Source organism: Triturus cristatus, chromosome 7 (genome assembly GCF_964204655.1).
Source record: "Triturus cristatus chromosome 7, aTriCri1.1, whole genome shotgun sequence".
Classification (NCBI taxonomy): Eukaryota; Metazoa; Chordata; class Amphibia; order Caudata; family Salamandridae; genus Triturus; species Triturus cristatus.
In genome coordinates, this window is record NC_140590.1 from 1,736,012,489 (window position 1) to 1,736,037,896 (window position 25,408).

A 25,408-nucleotide genomic window follows, 5' to 3' on the forward strand; every position below is an offset into this window, starting at 1 on the left:
TATCGGTCCCTATAATCAGTTCGTCCGGTAGCGCGTCCAACACTCCCACCTTCACTAGGTGTTGCCCTCCCTCCGGGATCTCCAGGTGGACCATAGCCACCAGATATGGTTTTGTGTCCCCATGTACACATTTGATACAAACCATTTTCTGGGGGATCACTTGCCTAGCTTCCACGAACACCCCTCTTATTACCGATTGTCTGCACCCAGAGTCTAGTAGTGCCCGGATCGTTTTCCCATTCACCCTTACACTTACATAGAAGGAACTGCCCAGCTCCGCCGTGTATAGAACTGATTTGGGGACGTATCCTACTTCCATGGGCTCCTCCAATGGCCTCCTGTGAGGACATAGGCGTGCAATGTGTCCCCAAGTCCCACACTCAAAGCATTGCGGTCCTTTGAAGGAGAGGGGCTCTGTTCTCAAGGGTTTTTGCGGGTTGGTTTCTACAAGCTGTCTAGGTTTCCTTTCTCCCTTAACCGGAAGAGGACGTGAGGTTTTCTCTGAGTCCCAAGGAGCTGAGCGAGGTTGCGCCCTGGCATAGGAAGAGGCCATTTCGATAGCTTGAGCTGTAGTCAACTGCGAGTGTTGTCGGAGCCATTTCTGGGTGGTAAACGGTACTGCCTCCAAAAACTGCTCTAAATAGATCTTGTCCATTATTTCGTCCTTCGAACTGGAAGCCGGGGTTAGCCATTTATCTGCAGCCATTTTGAGATGCAAAAACAGGGTTTTAGGATTCTCTCCCGGGGCTCCCCTTTCCTTTCGGAACCGTACCCGGTACGCTTCCGCATCCAGCCCGAGATGGTCTAGTATTACGGTTTTGATGGTGGCATAGGGTACATTGTCCGTCGCAATGGCGACCTGATAGGCTGCCTGTGCCTCGCTGGTTAAAAACGGAGCCAGAAAGAAAGGCCATTTCTCCACAGGCCACCCACAAGCCAAGGCGGCTCTCTCGAAATTAAGTAAGAATGCATCGGGATCTTCGCCTGCCACATATTTCTGTAACGATATCCCTGAGGGTCTGGGGGTGGTGGGTCGGGTGAGAGGAGGGTTTCCGGGGATTGGTTCCCTGAGCATTGCCTGTAGGCCTTCGAGGTGGGCGGAGATGGTTGTTCCACCGGGCTGGCGCAGACGAAGGGTAGGATTCTAGGCATCCCACATTGCGGACTGTCGACACTGCACTATTCAGTGTTAGTATCCAGCGCCTTCTCGTTGGAACCTGAAGCCTTGCACCTCAGGGCATTTTTACCTTATTTCATTTACCACTTATTAGGGTGCTGTACCAGTGGTAAGTGCTTTATCAGTTGCTACCACTACCAATAAGTGTGTGAACTTTCTGGTCCTGAAGAATTGCGGTTAGTTATACCTTTGCAAGAAACATGTTGACCACCATTCACTGTAGCGTAATACAGACACCTTTACTGTTAGATTACGCACGTTATTGCTTTTAATTAAGAGTGGGACCTCCCTCATTAAAATTCATTACTTAGGATCTCCACTACTTATTTTTAATACACTCTGTCCTACACACTTCACTTTAGGGCCCTCACCTGCACTTCACCTACCGGCAACTAAAAGGAATAAAGATCTCCACTAAAAGGCGCCACCAAGGTCGCCGATCGGGGATTGCAGCGCCGCCCCGATTCGGAGCAGACCTTATGATGAAACATGACATCTGGGCCATATGCTGACGATATATGACAGCTAGTTTGCCGGATGTGTGAGGGTCTTTTTCCTTAAGGAGGAATCTCCTCCTGACTCATACATCTTCAAAATCATTCATAGCCTTCTTAGGAACAGCATACCTTTGTATCTTTAGATTTATGCCCGGGCTACGTATGCTGGACCTGTCTCAAATAGCCTTTATTCCTTCCAGTTATGTATTGTGTTTTAAACGTGTCTCAGTCGGCTTGGGCGGAATTCAACTGTTGCTCCACCATCCATCCCAGCTGTTCTTGCCCCTTTACCAGATGCTGGATTAGTTCGTCCATCTTTGGTGTACAGATGGCTGGTCCTATGCCTGCATTCTCCACCACTTGTAGCGGGTTTGAAGGAGACTCAGAGACTGGGTGGGCTGGGGAGGTGTGTTTTATTGGTCTGAGCACTCTTTTGCGATAAGTCTTGGCCCGGTAATAAGGGAGGGGAAGCTCCGCCTCTTGATTGGCTGCTGGTCGCTGGTGTGGGCTTTTCGTTCTTCTCACGCCCCGTTCCAGGATGCCTTCTCCTTCCGAACACTGTTGGTGCCACGCTTCTCCGGAAACGTGGCGGGGCGAATCGCCGGGTCGTTGGCCTCCTGGCTCCGGGGTCTGGGTCTCCGGTCCCTCGTCTTCTTCTCTCTCTCGCCTCTCCTCTGCAAACGCTCTCCTCTCTTCTTCCACTCCGTCCGTACTCGCTACTCCTGGTCGCTCACCCCTCCCGTGTTCGGAACTCCTCCCTTTATCCGCGTTATCCGTGGGGGCGGGGTCCGCAGCCAGCTCGGCCCAATTAAAGAAACATGGATCGCCTTTTCCGCTCGTAGGGTGTGAGCAGGCTTCTCTGTCCCAGGCTTTGGGTTGCTGGAGGTAAAGAGGGGAGAGGAGGGGGTTCACAGGTACAGTCAATAGAGGCAGGTTCTCCTCCTCGTCCGGTCGGGGCACCTCGTGACATAGACCCTCACACTTCACCAACTGTGCACAACAGAACTGTCTCTATAAGGGCGCCTCCTGAAAGATTGGGGCCCTGGGCCAGAGCCGACTTTGCCCATCCCTTAAAATGTCTCTGGCTCATCCGAAGGCCTACATAACAATGTTCTATACATGCACAGTGGTGACAAACATTTGCTGTATGAGATCAGACCCCAATACTGTGGCCTTGACGCTTCTTTCACACGCTGAGTGGATTATTAGTGAATTGTCCCACATGTGTTTGATGCTAAAATGTATCCTCCCCTTCTCTCCTTCTTTCCTTGGACGGCGGAATCCGACCCGACCACCTCGCCCTATACTCTCTTGACTATACCACTGGAGAATGTTGCATGCTCTACCTTTGGTAGCAACCTGGTGCCTTGGGTAATTATTTTTTTTTTTTTCAAGGTCTGATTGCTTCTGGGGGGTGGAGTTGTTAATGTGTTTATCTGAGGTTTTTTTCACATTGAAAAACAAGCAATGGTAAAGCCATTCGTTCTGACCTTTCACATACCTACAGTAACACAAGTAAGTATTAGATGTCGTTTTGAAGTCAGACAGCGTGGAGTCTTTTAGAAAACTTCAGCCCTTCAGGCCTTTACTGGATGTTCCTCTAAAGTCAGAAGCACCTGCTTATGAAGTCTATCACAAAGCTGCATTAAGTCACGTTGTTACTAAGTGCCCCTCCTGAGATGATGTTAAGTTGAGGGGTGTGGATTAAACATAAAAATGTACAAATCCACATTTCCTAATCTTATAAATTGTGCTTGATTTCAATAGGATAAGTAAATACAGCCATGCTGATGTATGCTGATGAATTAATATCACGACTTTCAATAAATGCCTTGGTTACTATGGAGCACTTGTAAAGACAACCTAATACAAACAGGTGCCAGCAATTCCAGGTTAAGGCCGGGGACTTCTACCCTACTGTTAGGAAACAGTTTTTTTGAGTGGCACTACATTTATGTCCCAGTAAAATGCCCAGTGTCTTATGCTGTGGGCTACAGTAAGAAGAAGCAAAAGGCAAGCCAATAGACAAAGATATTGGGTGAAGCTGTACATATATATGTATATAACAAAGGTTGAGGTCTCGTTATATGTACGTGAAATTTCAGTGCCAACCTTACATTTTGTACTAAAGAAAACAAATTCACCAGTTGCAGTTAGCAGAGTTAACTATAACTTGTTTCCCACCATGCACTGCTTATGACCTCACATTTTACATGTTAGGGCTGCCGCCGCAGAGCACACCTTGCAGCCAGACATACAGAAGTGGGGAGAGCGGCTGAAGCAGGGTATGGGGTCTATTGTTCCGTGTTCTCCTTCAGCAGTACGGCCTCCTGGGAGCCCACGCTGGATTTTCTTGAGTGCCACAGCACCTGTAAAGATTTAAATCAAAAGTTTACTTACTTGTATACTTGCCTGTTCCTTATCGACGGCCACATTCTTGTTTTTTTTTACTTTAGCTGTATTGCATTGCAGTCTTCATTGGGTTGCCACTTCCATGAGGTAAGGGCTGCCTGGTGATTTTCCTAAGTGAATTGCCTCTGTGGAACCTGCGGAGATTGAAAGGGTGATAAAGGTTTACCAAAGCTGACTGCTCTTCTATGTTGGTGAGGAGCATGCATGCAAAATACCTTCGCATATATTCTCACCGGCCAGTGCTGCAAATCCATGACCTTGTGGATGATGACAGTCAAACTGATGATATCCATACTCTACAAGGGAATGAAAAGACTATTATTTGTTGTTTCCATACTGCGAACCGTGACTGAGAGTTATAAGTAGGCCTGGACGGAGCTCGCGGAGTTTCACTCTGCAGAATTCCGCGGAGTTACTGAGAAATTCAGCGAGCGGTAGGTATATATTTTCTACCACATTGACACATTATCTCATGAGCTCCCAGCCTGCCCACACCCACGGAGAAGAGGCGGGACTTTCCAAGGATGCTGCAGTCGAGCTGCCCTGGATTCCCATAGCTCTCTTTCAAAATGACTTTTGTAAGTGTCCGAGCACCTTCTAGGGACTATAAAGTACAACACAAAGGCGGGAGGCAGACATGGAAGGGGTCATCATAAGGGGTGGACAATAACAAAACAAACAACCTGCTCTAACTAGGGGGCACCTACAAAACCGTGTGTTCAGAACGAGCACAGCTGAAAACAGAAGTGATCTGCGCCTTTGGGTGGTGAGCTACCTATACTGCAGGAGGTGATCAATCGAGGCGTCTTATGGTGCATATGTGGAGGCTGCACAGATAGGGGAGAGAATCCAGGATACGAGCATCCTCTCAACTCAGCTCCCTAAAATGAGGAACTGTTCTGAGAGTGTCCCTCCTTCTATACAACTGTGAAGATGTTTCTAGAGCACTGCTTTATGTGTGAGCACTCTAGCAATAACGAGCTCACACTGGCATTTCTTGAGCAAAGTTTGTCGTAATACCCGAACGCACAGTGGTTTTTTGCTATTCCTAGAACAGAACATCTTGTGTATTCAGTTATCACAATGAGCTGTCACTGAAGTTTCCACAGCAGATGGTCTAATGTGCCAACATGAAATACAGAATGTCAATAAAATCTCAATGATATTTCTAGATCTGCCCACTGTCAACAAAACTGGAACAACTCAGCCAATACATTAAACTCAATAAAATTCTGCAGAGTTCTGCCCACTCCTAAGTATAACATACTTAAAGACATTAATCACCCAACAGATAAAGCTGCCACAATCATACCCTTGATACGATACTAGCGGAGTCCAGTCACTGTTTCCCGTGAAGGTGTGCTCTGTGCACAAACTTTCCATGCGCAAACTAGTCAAAAAGTAGCACTGTTTTTTGGAAAGTTTTGTGATGGTTTGTCAAACTAACTAGAAGTTATAAGCAACACAAAAAAGACATTTAATATGGAAACATGATCCTAGCTACAACTCATTTGTGGCAACTGGCACAGATAGATAGATAGATAGATAGATAGATAGATAGATAGATAGATAGATAGATAGATAGATAGATAGATAGATAGATAGATAGATAGATAGATAGATAGATAGATAGATAGATAGATAGATAGATAGATAGATAGATAGATAGATAGATAGATAGATAGATAGATATCAGGCTTGCTATCATCTTTATACTTTTCAGTAAATGTTTTTCTCTCTCTAGCCCTCTTCTCCATTAACCATGAATGGCAACCAAAACTTTCTCTTGGCTGTGCGTGGGCAACAACAGCACCTGCCACTTTTCGGTGCTCACTGTGCTTTTTGATGTTCCCCGGTCCCAGAAGCCTACCATCCTTGGGGCTGCCTGGAACTGTAGTAGTCCCCTATGTTCATCGAACAAAGAAGTTAGTACAATGTGGCCATCGTATGCTTGCAGTTAGTTGTTAATTCTTGTTGGATACGACATTAGTGGGCAGGCGATGATCCGTTGACATCCAACACACTACATTCATATTGCGTGGACTTCAACGGGTCATCCCCAAAACTGAAGACAAGAATGTTTCTCGTAAAAAGACCAGAAACACTTTGTTTTCCAAAATCAAAGTCGACATGAGGGGGAAATGCTTCTCACAAGTCCCAACTTGGATTTTTGTGTTTTGCCGTATTGCGTAGGGCATTGTGCACACTGACGATACACAGCAAAACAAAAGTGAACGCAGACTCTGCTAATAGAATCTGAGGAAATCCACAAATGTCCTACCACACAGTGTTCCCACACTTCTCCTGATAAAAACGCTACCACAAATTTTCACCAAATATTATGCATTTCGTACATTAATTACATAGGAGCTCATAACAGCAATTTATTTGCTATGACCATAAATTAGATAAAGAAAAGTAGGATTTCAAAGGTCTAAAATTTTCAAAAACCAGATTCATACTACACAGATCTTAAATTACAACATACAACAATCAGAAAATGTTAGTCAATGCTCTGCTGCTGTTTAGAGAGGTCAATTATAATACAAATGCTTTCAGCCTCATGCCCTGATTATAGTTTCCACAATATTCGGTTCAAGGAGATTAATCCTCAGCATGTTGACCCTATCAGAGTTAATCTTATTAAATATTAAACCATTTTTGAAAGGTAGTGTGTTAGAGCAGCCATTTGTGACATGGCAGGCCATATTGGGTTCTGTCAGATTCACACTACAGCTAGATGGGTCACTTGCAGCCCTCTGCAACAGGCACCTTAACCTAACAAACTATCTAGGTCTTGCAATCTGTAGAGCAGATACATTGTCTCATCATAATATACATTTCACAACAGGCCGGTGTAGGATAGAGCAATGTCAGTCCGATGTAAGTCGTACCTGACTTGTGATAACTCTGTCCCAGAACAAAAGGCTAATCAAAGCACTATGGCATATTGGAATCTGGAGTTTCCTGATTGGACATTCTTCTGAACGGTAGGTTTAGGTAGTGACAACTATTTAAATATCAGGAATAGGAAATATCATGAAAGGTATTGGATTAAGAACAACATGACTCAATGTCCTGTACAGTTGTGTGATCTCTTCATGCAGCATATTCTTGTTTAACGTACCATATGTGAAAGAAGGCGAGAAGGGAGCTTAGCTAAGGCCCATTACATTCTTGGCCTCTCAGCTGTGACAGTGAACTAGTGTTTAATACCTTTCATTTCAGCTCCTCGTACACAACACAGGCCCATTCCACAGGGCTCCATCATATTCCCTCTATTATTAAACATCTACCTAACCTACTTACCAAACCCGATTACATCATTCAACCTCACCTAATACAACAATGCATTTGACACCGAAATCATTTTTAACAATGGATGGTCTGGAAGACCGCTACGATTTAAAACTTGACAGCTGCCTTCAGACCATAAAACACATATATGAAGAATAACTATCTTTGGCTAAATACCGCAAAGACAGAGTTTATGACCTGTGAACAATGATAAAAATACCAGCCTACTGCCATATGGCCTAAGGAACACGAGCCCCCACCAACAATATCAAGAAAAGTAAGAAACCTAGGGGTAACCATGGATTCAAAGCTATATTAGACACCACGTGTTCACAACGTAAAACAGAAGGCCTTCTACACAATGGAAACACTACGCTGCATCATGCCATACCTTGTGGACCAACAGAAAATGCAAGCCATCCTCACACTCATAATGTCCAAGCTTGACTATGTTAACAACCTATACCCTGGAGCACCCGCATTCATCATACATAAAATATAACTCATGCTAAATGCTGTTGCACGACTTCTTCTACACTTTAACCCAAAGAACGCATGACTCCAGTCTTGCAATCACTCCACTGGCTATCGAAAGTAAGAAGTGCAATGTTCAAGGCACTTTGCATTGTTTACAGAGCCTCCAGCAGAAAAGACCACTGAACCTATTTTGCACTGGGTTCTGCCCCAGCAGTACGCTTGAATTTTCTTGCTTTATTGATCACATGGTTTTTGTACTTTTTACTGCGAATGAGCCTCACTACTTGTGTCTCACCCATGGTAATCAGATGGCAAATGGACTGGGCATGTTTTCCCCAAACATCTACCTTTTAAGATAAGGCCGCTTCGACGCAGCAAGGGTAAGGGACACTTTCCCTGTTACATGTGAACACACGTGCACCCATGTGCAGGCTGCATGTGGGAGACTACTGGCATGCACAGCCCTGTAACAGAGTACAGGTAGCCAGCCCGGTGTGATGGGGACTTTGCAGGATTAGGTATTTAGCTGGGATAGCTCTTTTGAGGGTATTTTACACTAATAAGGAAAGTCAGTGTGCTTTACTGTTCTAATGACAGTGGTACCCCATTATACATATTGGGAAAGACCTGCCTTAGAGTGTAGTTTTACTTCCCATTGAGATCTTGAATTGGAGTGTAACCTGTGCAAGAAATCAATATATGATAATCTCAAAAATGATAACTGTACATCTAAAGGGTCATTTAGAATCTCCATAATTTCCTGGTTCAGCTCAGGATCAGAGCCCAGGTCTTGTCTCACCCTGCTGTGCCCAGCTAATAACAATTTCTCTATCATCAGCAACAAAGGCCACCCCCACACAAAAAGAGCAATTAGCAATACTTTTGTCGGCTACGGAGGAGGAAAGGGGTGGGGTGGAATGTTCTGTATCAATCACCCAGCTGTCACACTGTACCAGATATGGGCCTGCCTAAGCCCACAGGACAAAGGGGAGTGCCCAGACAACTGGAGCCAACCCAGTGGGGGGCTCTCCTTGAAATTCAGGTTTGCAGGCCCCTGCACTGATGTCAGCGAGGGGTGGAACTGAGACCCCAGGAGCTGATATGACCAGTGGCTCCTGGATGATGCCATTTTGGATTGTACCAACATGCTGTGCAGCAGGGTTGGGACAGGAGTGTAGAGACAATGTGGCACTTCAGGATTGGTCAGGGTGCCTGTCTTCTGGAACCTTCCTCTCTCCTTAAAAACCTCTTGCAAAAGGGAGAGACTCTCTCTTGCCTACGGATTTCTACACACATTGCTGATGTATCCTGGGACTGCCATGGAGAATTAGAAGGAGGAACCCCCTGAACCCCCCACTCACGACCAAGGACTCTGTCCAGTTAATCCAAGGACCAGTGGGTCTTCTCAAGGGTCAGTGAGGTTGGTTCCTTTACCCCCCTGAATACCATTTGGGGAGAAGCCCTGGTCTTTTCTGTGCCCACCAACAAAGGAGCAGAGGAGAACTGGTGCAGAGGAGCAAGAAAACCAGCTCTTTAGGACTGCATTGCTTGAAAGGGGAGGATGGTTTCTGTAACTCATGGATAGAGCTCACCACAAGGAGTTAAACGAGCCCAGGATAGTCCAAATCAACCCAATCGGGCCCAAGTTATGGCATTCCAAAGTTTGACAACCTTTGACCTACTTTCCTGCCTGTAACTTTGCTGCTATGAATTCTAATTCTTGGGAGGGTAGCAGATGAGATTTTTCCTGATTTATCAAAATCCATGTGTTTGAAGAATGTCCAATATCTTGTCTCTTTGCAGCATAATCTGTTCTGCTGAATTTGCATTGAGTAGCCAATCATCTTGATATGGGTAAACCAGGTTGCCCTCCTTGTGAAGGAGACCGACTAATGTAGCTAGAACCTTCGTGAACACACTGAGTAGACTTGAGCCCAAAAGAAAGGACAGAATATCGAAAATGCTGATCTTCGATTACAAATCTCAAATACTTTTGATGTTAAGGAAAAATTGAAATGCTGAGGTAAGCGCCTTGCAAATCAATGGCACCCATAATTCTTGTGGCAGGACCATCGGAATTATCGAAAATCCAGAACTGGTCTGAATGCATCAGACTTTTTTTTCACCAAGAACAGTATTGAGTAAAATCCCTGTCCCTCTTCTTCTGAGAGAACAGGGACTCTTGTCTTTCTAATTTCAATGTTGCAGAAGCTGCCTCTTTAATCAGGGAGTGGCGGCCTGCTGGAGACAAATACTTCTCCTCTTGGTGAACCCTCTTGCGCCTAGTACTGTGCTCGTTACTATCATTCAATGTATCAACCTCAAAAGGATGAAACGGCGAAATACACTGCACATATTTAAGAATAAAATAGCAAAGACATTGAACGTGCAGCACTGACGCACACGTAACGCAGCGAACACAACTTTGATGCACAGACGTTATCGGCTAAAGTTTACAGGTAGAAGCGATCGGTCCAGAGCGCACTCTTGAACCTACCTCGAGCTCCTTGGAGGAGGGGGCGAGTGGGGGGCAGCTGGCTGTCTTTGCCGCTGATATTTGAGACACAGGGACACAAAGAGGAGTGGTGGGGGCAGGCACACGGAGACAAGGAGCCACTGCAGCTTCCGCCCTGCGTGCCGCCGCTGCTCGCTCCCGTAAGCAAAACGCCGTGGGAGTTAACCTTGCAGAAGAGGCGGGACATGCACCCGCCTTTAGCCATTTGTTTGCTTTCATTCTTGAAAGACACACGCAAAAGCCAATCCGATGAGTGGAGGGAGTCAGACCCACACGGAAAAGTTTAGAGTGCTTACAAGAAGCCTCGCAGAGCAGCACATGTGCGCTGGCTCAGGCTCGACCCAAAAATGACATATACTGTTTTAGAATCTTGCCAGTGATTGCATCTATACACATGGCACCACACAGCTTGGGCCCCACCTACCTAAACTGTCTCATCTCCATTCACCAACCACCCAAAACACCTGCACTCTGCAAGACTCCTACTCTCACACATCCCACACATGCATAGAATCAGATCAGGAGGACAGGCATTCTCCTACATTGCTCCTAAAACATAGAATGACCTCCCACTCCACATTTTTATATTAATAATTTTTTAAAAGGGTTGTCCAGTTGCACATAATTTCTTCTTTACATATAAAGTAACAAAAATTCTTATGATGCTTTATTATTATAACTTTTCAACATGCTGCACAACAGCCACAATGCTCTACAACATATTTTAAAGACATTGGCAAAGCCAATAGCTCTCGCTAAACACTTATAAGGCGAGAGCTATTGGCTATGCCAATGCTTGTTTTATTTAATTGCTGCCCTTCAAGATCCTCACACCCTGCAGCACCTCAAGAAGCTTGTAAAATGCTGCCTTGGCCTAACAAGAGAAACAGAATGAATCTCAGCTGCGCTTCTTAGCTTCATGAACTGAAGAATAAACACGCTGGCAGAAGAAATGCTGCAACAATGAAACATACCAAGAGTGACTCATGAGCCAGGCCTGCCTCTGAAGCCTCTCAGAAAGTAATGCCAGAAAAGAAATGAAGCGAAGCGATTAGCAGGATGGAGCTGCTTTTCCACAGCAAGGGAAACAGACCAGAAAATACATAAGATTATGTGAGCCGGTTTTTGCCACCGTGCCTCCCGTGGAGTCTGCAAACTCAGTAATTCTCTCCTGCCTAAAAAAGCATGAGTCATCCACAGAGCACTGACTGAAGCAATGAACATCTGCTACCAGGGCGATCTATGCCCGAACTTGGGGGGGCTAACACTCCAGCCAGGGTCGGCTCTAGCGCTGGTAGTGTCTGGTGCGACAGTCTTTTTTTGGTGCCCCCTCCCTAAAAACCTCATCCTCCATGAATTTCCTCACTACCACTCTTCAACAGTGCATCTCATCTCTCCACAACCTCTCTCGGATGTACATTTCATTTTTTTATAGTGCTACTCATAGTTCACTCAAACTTAGGGGCCGATGTACGGTTTGCGACTCGCTATTAGGAAGGGGCATGCCACGGGGCGTCCCACACGGTATACAACGTTTACAACGCAACTTTTACACCGCACTACCATTACAACGAAACTGTAACAACGCGAAATCTGTTACAACGCATGCCATTACAACGAAATGCACTAGATGGCGTGCTAACATTAGAAATAGTGTAGTTTTACTATCCAAACACCTTCCCTACTGCAACGTGGACTGGAGTTAGAATAGTAAATTATACATTTCTAATGTCAGCACTCCATCTAGTGTACGTCGTTGTAAAAGCATGCGTTGTAAAGGCTTGCGTTGTAACAGATCTTGCGGTGTAAAAAATGCGTTGTAACGGCATGCGGTGTAAAAGCATGCGTTGTAACGTCATACATCCTCCCACACTAATAGTGAATCTCAATGCAATCTATGATTGTTTTGCAACCGCATTTGCGGCCACAAAACACTTGCAGTTTACCACCTACTTCAAGTAAGTTGTAAACACCTTGCAAACGGGAAGGGGTCCTCAGGGGACCCCTTCCCCTTTGTGAGTCTTTGCGAAACAGTTTTTTAAGAGCAGGCAGTATTCCCAGGGTCCACTGCCTGCCCTTAAAAAACTAAACTGAATAGTTTCATTTTTCTTTTTTAAATGCATACCGTTTTCCTTTTTAAAAAAGCAGTTACAGACGTGGTGGTCTGCTGACCCTAGCAGGCCACCATCCCTGGGAGTGCTAGCCATTCCCAATGGGGTCGCATATTGCGCGTGCCTCATGAATATTGATGAGGCATGCTATTTACGACCCCATTGGGAATCGCAAACAGTGCCTGAGACACTGTTGTACATTCACTATAGCGAGTCGCAAATTGCGGGTCGCAATTCGATGCAATTTGCGACTCATTAAAGTGAATGGACTTACATCTGGCCCTTAGTTCTGTGATCTGCATGGTACACGTTCTTTGCAGCAGGCACATTAACCCTTCACACTACTTCAAGATTAATCTAAACTGCCACTAAACAAAATTCTGATCTCTCACTAGTAGGAACATTAATCACAGAGTTTTCCTTGACATTTTATTGTTGCCTGAAAACTGCAGGATGCATAAGGAAGTTCATGTGCTTTTACAACAAAAGCTATTTTTAAACACAGTGCCCCCTCCCCCCTAAAAGTCAGCGGCAGGTGTACCTGCGCCGGTCTCATCACCCATAAACCAGCCCTGCTCCCAGCAAGGGCGCAGGACAAGCATTTCCAGAACCGGGTGGTACCTAACCTCAAACATTATATGAGCAAAAAGCAGTGTTAAAGCACATTAAGGCTGCAAAGGCGTCTGTGCGGGGTTTTTTTTCTTCTCTATTTACATTTCTGCTATGAAAAATAAGCAAATGGTTCTGCCCTTCCATCCCAGAACTCCGATGGACATGCCTGTTGCTGCAGCCCCAACATGTCTCAGTTTGCTCTCCCAACGGCAGCCGCCCTCACACATGCAGCTCCCAGCAGCCATGGAAGCCAGATTCACAGTTATTCAGATAGCCTGGGCCACTTGGCTCAATGGAGAATATAGACTGGAAACAATTATAGATAGATTAAGAGAGTGACAGACTTAGCCACTTTTAAAATGTAAGTAAATATATCCATTTTACAATTAGACAACACGTTCATTTCATTAGTAGGCCTGGACGGTGAACTCCGCTCCGTTCGCGGAGTTTGCAGAGTTTTCTGCACTTCGTGGAGCTCGCGGAGTGCAGAAAACTCCGCTTCGCAATGTGCAGCAGAGTTTTTTCCCGCTCGTGATCGCGAATGGTAAGTTTGCGCTCGCGAACGATAAGTTCGCTAGCGCGAGCTGCCGCTTGGGTAGAATTTCTACCCGAGCGGCAGAAATACCAGCACAAACTGCAGTTCGCACTGCACTCCGCCACTCGTGGAACTTTGCAGAATATTTTTTGTAACTTCGCGTAGCAAAACTCCACAAACTACGCCCAGGCCTATTCATTAGGAAATCTCTACTCTTGTCCTTTCTGCAGAGACAGTGTGCACTCAACTCTTAAACTGTCCCCTCTACACCCTGCAAATGCGGCTCACTAGTGCAGACTAAAGATCTATGTAATGGTGGGACGTGATATCTCCCCCAAATTGCAGCAAGCAAAACAAGTTAACAGAAGAAACATTGGGGGTCCAATTTACTACAGTCCTCAGACCTTTATAGGGCATTCATGAAATATTCCAGTTCTTTCATGGTGCACCGGGGAAGACTGGCCTTTCCTAGGAGTAGATACCGTTTTTTAATGTCATAAGTCAGACATGACTTCCCCTATACCAAGGTCAGCATTTTTCATGGGTGATTTCCTTATGTCAAGGAGTACATACAATATGATTGTGCCAGAAATTTACCATGTATATTTGAGGGGTTGATTCCCTGGGGGGCTTCACTTACCTATCCTTCTCCTTGTCGTCCTCCCAGCTGACTCCCTCGGTGTTCCGAGACCTGGAAGGAAAAAGGAAGAATGGTCACACAAACTCGCACCACATTCACGCAGGCAGTAAATGGTGAATGTTTCTTTAAACAAGACAGAGGATTCAACAAATCAGATGAAGACCGCTGGGACAAAATGAAACCACAGAAACTGGAGTGAAAGAAGAGGAACGAGGATACACACACTTGGGAAATCAAGTCAGAAGTCGTTGAAGAAGAAGGCACCGCCCCTCGAGTTCCCGCAGAGAGGAGGAAGAGTCCAACTCTACTGGAGACCACCAAGGAAGCCACCGAATGGAAGAAACCTAAAGGACCCCATCGGGGAGAAGAAGAAGACGAATCCGGTCCTGAGGAGTGGAGGATTGCCCCGGTGGACTCTGGTCTGCTGCTGCAACTCTGGAGAGTTGCGGCGTAGCGCGTGAGTACCCAGGGCCAAAAGTGTTGTTTTTTACCTAGATGGGAGGTGGGTGTGGGAGGGAACATGGGGCACAGGAGGTGTTGGTGATGGGCCGAGTGGTCTAGCCCCTACTTTCTTCCAGTCAAAAAGGGGAACTTCTTAAAAGCGGATACATAAAAAGTAAAAATCCCAGAAGGCAATGTGATAAAAATTAGAAAATGACAGCAGAATCCATATAATTTGTCTTTGAAGAGTGCTAGGACAAGGGTGTAACAATTATAATTGATCTAGACCCTTAATTGTTAAACTTATCGATTATCCCAAGGAATAGGGGTATCGCTTAATCTCTCACATAGTGCAAGACAGAAACAAAGGGGAGAAATTATTTACAGAAGCAAAGAGAATATTTACTGATAGTCTCGCTGTACCTCATATTTTTCTTTCCACTGTGACATGCCTCTTTCCCTCTTACCCACCAAAGGTGTTGGTGATGGATATTTTTTGATTTTGACCCATGAAAATGTATTTATGGTTCATGTCTTTTTGCAGAGAAGCCTGGAGAGCCCGTCCACACCAGAAGACCTAGAGGAAGAAAAGAAGACAAAAATAGATCAATATAATTTCAAGAAGATATTCTCAGTCACACATATGCATGTTTATATTGCATTAAAATCTGAAAAGAGACACCATTGCGGAACAAATCAAGCCTTCTTGTCTATACATCTGGCTCAGTCTCCTGCAGGATATTTCAGCCATAGTCATGGGATCCTGTAACAATTCCCTCCGGTATACAAGGGTCAACATTTTACCATAGACACCCCGTATAAAATGAGTACAGGAAATCTTATGACAAGAATTACCTTAAATATCAGTTCAACATTTTGCTGTGAAGTCAACCCAAATGCTAAGAATTACATGCATCATGTCAGGGCCTTCGGCCAGGTGTGGTGGCGCATGTTCTGAATCCCTCCCGCTGGGTATGACTGGGTTAGTGGCTCTCTCAGTTAGACAGTTTGAGTCCGCACAGCCAATGATGGTGTCTAAATTAACTCTGGGTGGAGCTTGCGTAGTGCCACTACGCGGAGTTCCACAAGAGTTGGGAAAAAATTCAGTGGAACTCTGCTCTGCTCCCCACCTCCATCCCCCCTAATAAAAAATATTTAAAAATGAAAGAGAAAAAGAGAAAAACACACTTACGTGAACTGTGGCATCCCGGGCTGCTTCCTCCTCGCTGTCTCTCTCCTGAAAACCCCTACGTCAGACGTACGTCTTGCGAGAAATGTGCATAGGTAAGTGTGTTTTTTTCTTTTTAAATTCATTTTTAGGTCTCGCCTAGCGATGCAGCGCCATGCGCTGATACGCATAGGCGAAATCTTTTGTTGCCGACTTGCATTGCGAAGTGGGACAGGACAGGTGCACGCGTACGGCAAGTCCTGGACAGGGAATGTGCATGCGTATGGTGCGAGCAGAAGTTGTAATAACGCCGCAGGCCGTACGCGTGCACATCCACTGTCTGTGCTAAAGCTTAACAGACAGGAGATGTGCACGCGTACGGCTCGCGTCTTTATCACAACTCCTGCTCGCACCATACGTGTGCACATGTCCTGTCCAGGTGCGGCGTCCAGCATGATTCCCGCTCAACCCCCCTCACCGGCTCTTGTGGGGACTCTGCGCTGCTCCCAGGCTGGTCTCCTCAATGGCAGGGGGGACTCGCCTCTTCACCCGGTCACTGGCGCAGCAACACGCGGGGCTCCGTCTTCCTCACAGGAGCCCCGACTGAAATCTTTCTCCGGCCGCACCATGCGGCATTCACGAAGGCTGGGTGGGCTCCCGTCGGACTTCCCTCTGCGGGGTGGGCTCCCGCCGGACTTCCCTCTGCGAGGTGGGCTCCCGCCTCGCTTCTCCAACACACGGGGCTCCCTCAGCTAACGGGAGCCCCGGACATTTCCGGCCGCGCACTCCATGCTCCGCCCATGCCCCACGCAACTGACGTCGTCGCAAGCCTTAAGCAGTCTCGCTTTCTTAATGCGCACGCATCCTCAGCTCGGTATGTCCTCAGTAGGTAAGAACTTTCCCTGTGCGTCTCGTGCTTGTTTTTGGTAAGCGATGCTGTGCAGCAGGACTAAAAATCATGGACCCCAAAGCCAAGATTTATTCGCATTGCCAATGCTTGCTTTTAACTGCCACGGTGTTTATGAACAATAGACTCAGAAACGCTCTGGGTTTACAAAACGATAAAAAACAAACGCGATCTTGAAACTCAAACTTCAAACTGCACAAGTACCGCAAGGTCTAAGAGTCAGAAATATACCAGGGTTATTTGTTCAAGTTAAACAATTTCTTGAACGGTGGGCAATGATTTCTAATCGTTGCTCCCGCGACTATATGATGCTGATTGTTGAAACAGCAAAAGAAGTAATTGAGCAACTAGCCGCAGAAATTTTAGATCTGGAAAAAAAAATTAAAGCCTCCTGTATAGTAGAGATAGCAAAAAAGAAATTGGAAGAAATAGACTAAGATCTGTCTTCCTATACAGAATACCTCACTAAACATAAGGTGGAGAAGCTAAGAAAAGATATTAGGTACTTCAGTAAGGAAGGTACATACCCATATCTGGCTGAGCAATTTTATAATCAAGCTGGAGGTATGCAATATGAATCAGCAATAAACAGGTCATTGTATGCTAGTAAGAAAGTTACTACTTTCTCGGATACATCAGACTCTGACCAAGAGGAACAAGTAGGAAATCAAGACTATAGAGATAATGGATTCAACGCAGGCAGACCACGAGGAAGACAGCCTTCTTTTTTAGGGAGGCGCTTCATCAGACGCAACAATTGGAGGCCTCGGTATCAATCACGTTTCCCCACTCCACAATTCCAACCGCTATTCCAGGGCAATCCAGTGATGGACTACGATCAATATCTGGTAACCCGGAATGCGCATTATTGGAGGGAGTAGATACTCTACCTGTATTTAATCTAAGTAATACACCCCTGTCTGATTCAACTATTGCACTATTATCAAAAGGATTGACATTTGCGCCGCATTCAGGCCTTAATAAATTTGAGCTATTCAGGGATCTCATAGCCCTTTTCAGAAAGATAAGATTGAAGGTATTTTTCACAGGTATGGATACACAAGATGAGACTTCAAATTTATCTGGTCTTGCACCACAATCGTTATTTACACCCACATTAGATCAACTCCCACCAGAAGTGGAGGTATTGAAAAAGTGGTGTATAATAAAGTTTTGAACATCACAAAGCATATACCGGTGACACCATTCAATTTAAATAAAGAGGAATATACAGCAATGAAAACCCTCAAACAGACACCAAGCGTCACGATTAAAACATGTGACAAAGGAGGGGTTATTGTTGTATACGACACTCCGGCATATATCTTAAAAATGAACCAAATGTTGGGAGACACACGGTATTATTGTATCATTACCAGAGATCCCACAGCCCAAACTGTCAAACAAATACTCAAAATAACAAACAAGGCATTGAAAAATGGAGATATATGTATGAAGGAATGGACATTCCTCAATAAAGAAAAACCTAGAATGGCTAGCATCTACGGCATACCAAAAGTTCATAAGAACGCTAGGGATCCTCCGCTGAGACCGATAGTAACTACAATCAGGTCAGTAACGGAACCACCAGCAAAATACGTAGATGCTATACTATGCAAACATATATCCAAAACTCCAGCTTTTGTAAAGGATACCAGACATATTATCAATCTATTGGAAAATACACCTTTCTGCACGGACACCCAGTATATGGTCACTATGGATATAGAGGCCTTATACAGTAATATACCAATCGAAGGAGCACTCTCAGCGGTGCACTGGTTTATTAAGGCTTACAATATTGAATGTCCATCCTTGTTTGTGCTGGAATGCCTAAAGATCGTGTTAGAGGATAATGTGTTTGTATTCAATCAACAATTGTATAAACAAAAACAAGGCGTCAGTATGGGGGCATCTTGTGCCCCAACTGTGGCCAACATCTATATGACTTTCTTTGAAAAGAAATACATCTATAACGAAATAGCACCATTTTATGAATCTGTAACAAATTGGTCGCGGTTCATTGATGATGTCTTTTTCGTTTGGTCTGACACACATGAGAAATTGCTTGAATTCATTGAGTGGATCAATCTATGTGAAGATAACATTAGCTTTACTCATAACATCAGTTCCCATCAAGTAGAATATTTGGATATCCTCATTAAACATCAAATGGGAGTTCTAATAGTTGTGTTATTCACAAAATCCACAGCTAGGAACACACTTTTGCATTATGGGAGTTTTCATCCCAAAACCCAAAAGGATAACATACCGTTTGGCGAATTCTTACGCCTTAGGCGTAATTGTACAAGCATTAATGATTTTGATGAGAAATCAGAGGTCATGAAGAAAAATTTTTAAATCAGAGGTTATCCGAATAAAATTGTACGGGATGCTTACAAACGGGCACGTTACTACGACAGGCAACACTTGTTAACGAATACAAAAATTAAAGTAAATCCACCTCTGGTTTTTGTAACACGCCATTCCATGTTGAATGCTAGAGTTCGCCAAGCAGTATGTAGTAGTTGGCATATACTAAATGTGGATAAATCCAAAGAAAGAGATATAATACCCAAACCGCTATTTGCATATAGGCGTAATAAAAGCTTGAAGGATCACATAGTCCACTCTAGGATGAAAAGTGAAACTACTCTCAATCAGACTAATCTGGAAGGCTCCAAAAAAGTGGTGGGAAACTTTAAGTGTACGTCATGTAAATCGTGCTCAATGGCTATTGAAGCATCGACATTTACATTCAATGGCGTCAATATTTCCCCTAACACACTTAACAATTGTAAATCCACAAATTTTGTCTATTTGATTATATGTCCATGCCAAATGGGATATGTTGGAGAAACAGGGAGAGCATTTAATGTCAGACTAACAGAACACAGATGTGCAATTAGAACGCAGAAAACATCGGCACCCATGGTGCAACATTTTGTAGATGTGGGACATACACCAGAAGATATCCAGTGGTATATTTTGGAAAAAATTCAACCACGAGCGGGTATACAGATAGATAAGACCAGAAAAATGAGAGAAGTTTACTGGATATTCATCCTTAATACAGTAACTTCTGGGCTGAACCTAGAAATTCCATGGGATCAGGCCATTAAAAATAATGGTTAACCTTTGCCGTTATGTTATGCCGGATAAAACTAACCCGTACCATATGCCATGTTGAATGAATTGAAAAACATAGGGCATGGTTGTCGAATGACCTATATAAAATAAACTCTTAAGACATAAACTACCTGGTAACATTCACGATTAGTAATGATTTAAAAAGTAACATTCGTTACTGGGACTTTATTACATCAAACTCTACAGTTTCTTAATGCTTATAAATAGTCTAGAATGACAGCGAGACGGACTGGTCATTCTATCATGGCGCGATGTTAACAAACACTATACGGCATATCACAAGTCCTATTTCCATGCTAGTGACTAGGTGAGCTAGAGAAACGCACGCTCTATGGTCAATATCCGGTACGTTAACAGTCCTACTTCTATACTAATGATTAGTCACGTAAAGCAATCACACACTCAAACAAACTTACATAAATAGAGCAACTATGTTGCAAGTCGGGTCACCGCCGAATGAAATGAAGACGCAGAGCGTATGAGAAAGAAGGTATGTTGAATCTAGGTTCTTGATTAGGGTTTAAATAGACATGACTTGGACACCAAGCTATCCTTAGAGCTGGGGAGGTTGCAAGTTAAATTTGAATTGAGACTTGACCAGCATTGTCGGGCGTCAAAAAGACCACAATTTTAAGTAATATTAAGTCTGGTATACGGCTATAATTTTGAATTCATTAAAAAATAGGGCAGGGTTAGTTATCGAGTGTCCCTGCTATTGGGCCATGGATAATATGTACAGGTGCAAGCTTAAGGCGTTGGCAACATATTTGACATGAATTGAAATATATGTTTTTATGTTGTGAATTAGGAGGATTGAATAGTTTCCTAGAAGAAGAAAGGATATCGCCGATACAAACTATAAATTGAAAAAGAGCAATCATGGATACAAAATAACAAGATAAAATGAATTAAGGTATGTGCGTTTAAAAACGTATAGGTAAATTAAGATGGTTATAGCTAGGAATTTACATTAAGGGAAAATATGTTTAACTAACAAGCTATAAAAATATAAAAATTAAATATCTTGTACCAGTTTAAAGAATATAACCTGCCAGATCTGATATAGCTAATAGGGAAGTCATTGGATATATTATATGTCTTTTTGGCAAAGGCACATCTCTAAATAGATTCAAGATAAGCCGTGATAGTATAATACATACATTTATATATTTAAACCCTTAGATCCAACTCCTCCTCTGAAGACAGAATAGAAGCTGTAATTCTTGGCTATACACATTCTTTTATTGGAAGCAACATTGATGTCCAGATTATCACTTTACAACAAGTGAGTGACCCATGAAAGAATGAGGGCCATGCCACAAGAATCGCACATTAGTCTGCACTCCAATTGTGATACATATATGTATCTTTCTTGTCTTTAAATTAGTTTTGGCATACATCATCGTAAAGCGGAAGAACACAATTTGAGCTCCACTTACTATTTGAAGATAAGAACGTGAACATCAAAATATTAGAGGGTTAGTATGATATCGTCTTCAACAGATTAATCGAGAATATCAGAATTTTCTCTTTGATGATAGATGATACAGATTAAGGCATGTCACTATCTAGGAAATCACAGAATATTGATATTAACCTATGGGCATCGGATTAAAGGTATCAAACTCACTGCAGGCACCTATTTTTGAAATGTCTTCACGACAAACATAATGGTAAATCTTTGACTCTATTATAAGAGTGTGGATCACAGTAGAGTTCTGAGACTATGGATTAGATTCGTTAATTTGTCCAATATTAATACCCTTTTGGTTTTTGTAAATGAATAATGATTGCTATATTGACTCCCAATTTTTTAGATTGGTTTTAATAAGTATATGTTTGTTTTGTTATTATTTTCTATATGTAGTGTAAAATCAGAGCGGGTTCCTGACGAAGGCCTAGCCGAAACGCGTTGGTGTTAATCGACCGCCTATGTGTCCATCTATCGCCCACAAAACAAAGTGTCAATCGACCGCTTATATGTTCATTATTTGTTCATAGAGTATAGAATCAGGAATCAATATTTTTGCACTGTTTTTTGTAATTTGTTATTGTCTTTTAAACGATTAGTGAAGTAAAACCATAACTAAAGAAGTGAGAAGTTATTATGGGATTATAAGCATGCACTGCAAACTTACAAGGAAAAACTAATCATGTTCTAATTAGTATTCATATATAGCATATTGCAATTGATTTATATGCATATGAGTAACATGATAACATATCGATATACTGTTATCTATGATTGTACATGTCTATAGAGAAGAAATAATTCACTAGAAAAAGAAAAAAGATTGAAAATGAAATCCCAAAAAATATTTTATATTCTATATTAATTAAAGAGATATATCATAAACATATCAATTTGTTTGTCTCACTAGATATATATACATGGTTGTCAGGCATGTATGTAGAATGTTTATGAAATTTGAGGTATTTTTGTCTAATTGGGAGTTGATCTGCAACTACTGTGCATCCTACACTGTGCCCGGTGTTCACTTTTTTCCATACAAGTACCACACATCACCACAAGGGGTTAATTTACTTTCTGAAACTGCACGTTGGAAACGCCACGCCTTTCACGAAAGACATGCTGGCCTGGGTTTTGTTGTGCACAAGGTGATGAAACACGAGCACGTCTCTGGCATGTGTACCTGATCAGCTGGACATGAAACACCAGGTGACGCGGCTATTTAGGCCTTTTAGATAAGATAGCATCCACCACATGCACCAATAAACCTGCCGAGCACACTGCTGGCAAGTATTTGACTTTCTTAGAAGGCAATAATTTCCACACACCCTCACCGGGTGATTTGAAAGGACAGTACCTTGCTACCAAGTACTGACTAATTAAATAGCGAAGTTGAAAGCAGTTAGACATTTTCAGGACTTTAAATACAGAAAATAATTTACAATTGCAATTTTCACCTGCAAAGATTTGATTTTATTGAAATGTATTTTTAAAACCTTCAACATCCACCGTTTGCTAAAATATATATTTGTTTTTTGTCAATTGATATTCTGCTCCCGAGTTTAATTTCTCTTAAATGAGATGGAGTTGCAACTTTTCACCCAATAGTGCCTCTACTATGTTGAATGTTGAGCATGGAAGTGCCGAAATCAACAGTAAGTATGTATTGTATTGGAACATTCATATGGGTCTTATTACCTGTAAGTGGGGTGCTGCAGCTCTTGCCTACACAGGCAGCATGTTACACTGGTAGGAGGCGTTGTTGAAAGGGTGTTATTTCTGTTTTTTGACCCTTTGTTGGAAATGTTTCCATGCACACACAAAAGAGAACAAGCATTTGCAATGCAATCGGTCCCGCAGTTATGCGAGATTAAGCTATTGGCATTGTAAATGACTATGCCTTTTATTTATGTGTTATGAAAACCTGCAAGCGGTGTGTAAACACGCACTTTGTACAGATAGTCCTTGCTTACGAGAAGCAAAGCTGACAGTAAAAGAGGCGCCGTTATTGCCAGCCTTGCTTCTCGTCAGCAAAGGCTATAAGTACAGAGTGCATGTTTACGCACCTCTTGCAAGTTTTCAAAACACATAAATAAAAGGCATTGTCATTTACAATGCGAATAGCTCAAACTCTCGCAGAAGCGAGACCTATTGCATTGCAAATGCTTGTTAAATATTGTTTATTAGAAAGGTGGAGGCGGGGAGACTATTTTAGCAGGGGGGGCTGGCTATCTCCGCTCAACTGCGGTGTCGGAGTTTTGCCTAAACTCTGCGCTCCCAGCGGAGTAGGCAAAACTGTGCACACTCCGCTGGCTGAGCGGAGTTCTCTGCCCGCCCTTAGTCTAAATAGAACCATGTCAGGGCTGTAGTTTGTCATAGGTATCATCTACCATCCATATGCTATTTGCACCCTTGTCCATAAGGCAAAATTAACCTCCACTATGCCAGACCAGCAACACACTTGCATACATAACACACACGCACTCACACACAAACACATACTCTCACACACACATTGTCTCACACACTCATTGTCACTATATCTCTTGCACACTTTCATACATTTGTACTCTGTCACACTCACACACAGACACACTGCCACTTGCACTTCCATTAGTCAATCTGCTTTTATTTTATTAGAACAACTTGCCCTGCTGCTTCTGCTATAAATGCCTTGCCTTTTAGTGAAGCTTAATAAAATCATATTCTCTATACAATATTAAACAATATTATATTGCATTGTCAATGTTTGTTACAAGCATGATGTGACTAAAAGTTCAATTCCTTGGAACAGCTGCCCAGGGCTTACATATGGTTTCACATGTGGATCACGCAGTTACTGTATTGGAAATGAAGTAATCCATTTTCCTACTTGTAATATCACAGCATCTAACTGATGTTATGAAATGCTTCACTTCTTCGGTAACCATGGATGTTTTGGAATTTCGAGACCCAGCTTACAAAGTAAAAAAAAAAAACCTTGTCCCGAAGAGTAGTACTGTGGTGAATAGAAGGCCAGGACTCGCAGTGCAGTTACACAATCCTCAATCCAGCACCATACCCCAAACCCTCAGCCCTAGTGTTCCTGCTCATGCCATTCCACATTCTCCGTCCACTCTCCCCTCTTGCACCAGGCCCATTGTTGCAGGTGGAATTAAGTGGGAATCTAGTACTACGGAGAGAGCAGGTATTCTGTGGCTATCTTAGTAGAAATATGTGTATATTCATGAGAGTTGTGGAATTTTTATATGTACAGAGTATGAGGTGTGCTCATGTAAGTGCTGGGTGATGATGAATAGTGTGAACGAGTGCACTGCGAGTGGTACGAGTGTAGGATGAAAAATGCGCTGATATGAGTGTTGGGTAAGCTGCATGAATGCAATGTGAAAGGAGGGCCCATGTGAGTGTTGGGTAAGCTGAGTGCATGCAGAGTGAGAGGCATGAGTGTAGGGTGATGTGAGTGGTGTGAATGCAGTGTGAGTGGTGTGCATGTGTATGGTGCAGGGTGTGCAGCAAGAGTGAAAGGTGTTCTGTGAGTGACTAGTGTGTGCATGGTGAACGGAGTTATTGCAGGGTGATGGTGTGCCCCTATGAGTTCCGGAAAACTATTGTCCATATGAGCAGGCAGGATTAATAGAGTGCCTATATGAGTGCAGGCTGAGAGGCTTGTCTGTGTGAGTGCAGGGTGAGAGGAGGGAGTACAGAGTGAGTGCTGTGACTCTAGGGTGAGTGATGTGCTTGTTGTCGTGACAAATGCACGGTGCGTGCTGTGCCAATGTGAGTGGAGGGTGAGCTGTTTGAGTGCTAGGAGTGCCTATGTGAGTGCACGGTGAGGGATGTGACAGTGTGAGAGTAGGGTGAGACTGCAGGGTGAGTGACCACATGAGTTTGGGTGCAGGTGTAAGTGCAGAGAGGGACGAATGAATGCATGGTAAGTTATGTGCTTGTTTGGGTGACATTGCAGAGTGAGCAGTGAGGTTGACAGGTGAGTGAAGTGT

The 25,408-nt window shown here is 43.6% G+C and overlaps 1 long non-coding RNA gene across 1 annotated transcript in view; it reads right to left on the reverse strand.

Moving 5' to 3' along the window:
• LOC146812938 (uncharacterized) overlaps positions 1–25,408 on the reverse strand; it is a 156,030-nt gene that overhangs the window by 22,365 nt on the left and 108,257 nt on the right. Inside the window, exons 3-5 of the long non-coding RNA XR_014966938.1 lie at positions 15,138–15,291; positions 14,274–14,324; positions 4,075–4,382 (exon numbers count right to left, since the gene is read on the reverse strand). This is a non-coding gene — a long non-coding RNA (uncharacterized LOC146812938). The remainder of the gene's footprint in view (positions 1–4,074; positions 4,383–14,273; positions 14,325–15,137; positions 15,292–25,408) is intronic.